This window comes from Lathyrus oleraceus, chromosome 6 (assembly GCF_024323335.1).
Source record: "Lathyrus oleraceus cultivar Zhongwan6 chromosome 6, CAAS_Psat_ZW6_1.0, whole genome shotgun sequence".
NCBI classification, from domain to species: domain Eukaryota; kingdom Viridiplantae; phylum Streptophyta; class Magnoliopsida; order Fabales; family Fabaceae; genus Lathyrus; species Lathyrus oleraceus.
This window is the reverse complement of record NC_066584.1, coordinates 59,675,012-59,679,098: the sequence shown is the minus strand read 5'-3', so window position 1 is coordinate 59,679,098 and position 4,087 is coordinate 59,675,012. Positions and strand designations below refer to the sequence as shown.

At 33.2% G+C, this 4,087-nt stretch overlaps 1 long non-coding RNA gene across 1 annotated transcript; it reads left to right on the top strand.

Moving 5' to 3' along the window:
- The first annotated feature begins 888 nt into the window (after positions 1-888).
- On the top strand, positions 889-2,387 carry LOC127094668 (uncharacterized). The gene is made up of 2 exons (XR_007792636.1): positions 889-1,871; positions 2,192-2,387. It is a non-coding gene; the product is annotated as an uncharacterized LOC127094668 (long non-coding RNA).
- The last annotated feature ends 1,700 nt before the right edge of the window (positions 2,388-4,087 follow it).

Below are 4,087 nucleotides of genomic sequence, written 5' to 3'. Positions count from 1 at the left end.
GAGCTCTTGAGATTCAGTGTATCCATAATAGTTTGAGCGTAATGAAATTGCCATATCAGGTGATCAAGGGTCTTTTGATCACTTGAAATATGCCTGGGGCTTACAACACGATTAGAAAGGATTTGGTTGACCAAATTGTCCTTTGGTCAACACTAATCAATGAGATTAACATGAATAATTGAATTATATATAATAATATCCTATGAAATTAATCATCTAAATGAAATCAGACAAGTCTGATTAAAGCCCTAAACCAAGGGAACAAGCATAAAAATCAAGATTTTACTACTTAGGGGTAAAATAGTCATTTTGCATACATTTGGATAATTAGAGAAACATTGAATTAAATTTCTAATCACGCAAAAAAAAGTTAACTCTAATAAATCAAATTAATTCTAATTTCCTAAATGAACTAATTGAACCTAATGAATTAATGTTTCTAAAAACCTAATAAACTAATAAACTCTAAAATTTAATTAAGCCTAATTACACTAACATCTAATCTTCTAAAAAGTATATTAACTAATCAATTTTTAACCAAGATTAATATCTCCTAATCCTAAATCTAATCCATAAACTATCCCCTAATTAATTTTAATTACCTAAATCCCACATAAATTGCTAATCATAATATAAACTCTAATTAAATTTGAATAACAATAACACATGAAAGTGTATTGGACCCAGGAAAAGATGCAGGCCCAGTATAACAGAAGTTATTGGAAGGTTCTGAATAGGCCCCAAGATGGAGGCCCATCAACCTCATTCGGCTGAGGTCCAACGGTCCTAGGGGTGCAGATAGAAGGTGTGTCCAGGTGCTGCATAGCTGGTCAAGAAAAGTGTATGCCAAAATGCATGGGCCTAAAGATCTTGGCTCATCAAGAATTGACGAACTGAGAGGGTGCCATGGATCACGAAGGGGTGTGGATAGAAAACTTGGATTTGCCAAGGGTTAGTCTATTTGGGCCTAAGGCCCAAACCAAATTCTAGGTTAAACCAAGCTGAAACAAAAGGGAACGTTCAATCATGAAGGAAAAACCACCACCCAAAAATCCTATTCGAAGATCCCAGAGCGGCGCTCTCACCACACTCATCATTACCATCACTGCGTTTTCACAGTTCTTCAACTTCTTCGCATCACGCCTCCGTCCAAGTGTTACGTCGCGTGCGCATCTCCGTATCTTGGAGCACCGTTCGATCAGAGTGGATTCAAATCTCACCGTGGATTCACACTTCATAGAGTTCAACTCCTTCGCTCGTTCATTGGCTTCTTATGATTAGCCTTCAAGGGACGCATAAGCTTCTTTGATTCCGACATTAACTCCTGAGCGTGACTATAATCAATCCTGGAAAAATGATTTGGTTCGAAGTGAGCGATCTCGATTTAGAGTTGTTTCAATTCTAAATATCAGGTGGAAACACGCATCTATGGGAAGAAAGGATTTCGAGACTTACCAACGAGAGAGGGGATTTCTCCGGTCCAAATCGTTGTCACCGGCGAAGGCGAGAAAAATCCGAACTGCTTCACTCACCGGGTTGTCTTTGAATCCTCTCATTCTTCCAACTCATGTCGATGCGCTCTTCTTCTTAGTGTTTTTGATTTGATCTCTTTGTGCTTCTGTGTTGAGGAATAATGAAGAAGAAGATTAAAGCCTCGCTACGTTTCCCTTGTGGTGGAGTGAAGAAGATGGTTACATAAAGGAGAAATTCTGTTGCAGAATGAAGAAAATTAGTTGGTGAAGATGAAGGGGAGTGGGGTTTACAGAATGATGAAGATTGAAGGATGGAGAATTCTGTTGAAGATGCAAAATGGATTGAAGGAAGGTTGAAGAAGGAGATGGAAGAATCCAAATTCTGCAGAAGATTGGAAGGTGAAGTATTTATAGTTTTTTTTGTTATCAAATTCTGTTAGAAATTCACATCAAATTCACCTTTAAATGCAGGTTCTGTTGTAAATTCATTTTGATTAGTTAGAAATTGCAAATTCAGTTGAGAGTTTTTGATTCTATGTGTGTTGTGCAACTTCTGTTATCATGGATTACTTATTGGTTTGGAAAATCATGCAAGTGGAACTTGTGTTTGCATTCTACATCTTATCTTTTGACACTCTTATTAGTTAACCAAAAAGTCAAAAGTGTAAATTGTAACCAAAAAGAACTTGTGTTTGCGTTTTCCTTCACCATTTCTGCAGGTTAGGTTCAAGTTTGAACTTGCATTTGTGCTGTGTTTTTCACCATTCTGCAGGTTGGGATCAAGTGTAAATTTCAACTTTTAGGTTAAGGGTGAATGGATATTAAGATGTACATTGGTTGTTAAAATGGATATGGTTTTGATTATGTTAATGGATATTTTATTGTGTTAATGGATATTAAATGGGTTAATGGATATTTAGTTATAGGTTAATGGTTATTAAATGGATATGATGATTAAAAGGATAATGGATATCTAAAATAATTTCTAAAACTAATCTGAAAATTGAAATAATCAATTTAGAAATCAAAATCCAATTAAAATAAAAATCAATAAAAATCAAATTTGAAAATCCAAAATCCAATTATAATTAAAAACAATTAAAATCAATTTAAAATTAGAATTCATTTAAAATTAAAATCAAATTAATTTAAAATTAGAATAAATTTGATATTAAAATCAATTTGAAAAATCAAAATCAAATTGAAATTCCACAATTAATTTGAAATTAGACTCAATTAAAAATCAATTTAAATCAAATTGAAATAAAAAACCAATTAAAATTAAAATCAAATAAAATTAATTTGAAATTAGAACCAATTTTGAAATTAAAATCAATATGGAATTAATATAACGCCATGATGGATATAAAAATAAAGGGAGTCGAAGGGGCATAGATAATGATCAATGTTATAAAAGTCGAGACAATATGGATTTAGGAATAAATGGTTGACTTTGGTCAACTAGTTAACCAAAAAGTCAAAAGTTGACCAAAGTCAATTGTAAGCTAAAAACTAGGGATTTCTTGTGTAAAATGGGTTAGTAACCAATGCACTAAAGACTTAAATTAAAGACCAAGGAATAATGCTTTTTTTAGGCACCAGACAAATGACCCCAGACAAATGACCCAAGATTAAACCCTGAACCAAATGACAAATCAAGGACCCAAAAGGCTAATATACCAATGCGAACATGAATTCAAGATCTATGAATCTTGAAATCACCATATGGATGGTTGTCTGGACCAACCTTACACCAGATTGAATCCCAAGCAAGAAGACATGTAATCTAAGAGCCTCTTCCCCAATGAATTAGGGTTTCATACATACTCAAGGCATAACGAATACCCAAAGTCAAGAACTAGGGTTTTGAATCCATAAATGAATGCCATGACATAAACTCTATAAATTGAGATCCAATAGAGCATGAAATTAGGGTTTTCAGACCAAAGCCTAGTTTGAATTAACTATAAGCTTTGAAATCTATGAGATTGTATTAACCTGAATGGATGATGCTTATGAATGACTATGTGCAAATGAATCTCAATTTAAAGGTTGAATGAAAAGATTAAAAAGTTAGGGAAAATTTTGGGGTATGACAAGGTTATCCCTTAATGTGCCATATTTCGAGTCCTTTGACTTGTGGATAGAAAATCCCTAGGTGGTCACCTTTTGTAACTTTCTCACTAACTACTAACTTCTAACTTTTATATTATTACATTTTATTTCTTCACCATTTAAATTCTCGCAATTTACTTTCCACAATATACTTTTTATTGTCCATTTTATTTCAAGCACTTTACATTTATGTTCATCATCATCCACTTACCTCATACATCCTTTATTTTATGCAATTTTATTTCTTGTCATTTCTTTAGTGTTTTGTATAACTAAAAAGAACAAAAACATGATAAAATAGAAAAATAAAAAAGATGTATCATTTGTGACTTAATGTTAGACTTAGAGGACTTGTTAGGACCCTTGCATTTGGACTTTGGATTATTTTATTTGACCTATTGTTTGACTTGGAGTTTCTTTGGACTTGTAATATTTTATTGCAAAAATGGAATTCATCGCACTACCCTAGGGGGACATGTTTTGAGTCCATTATCCACTTG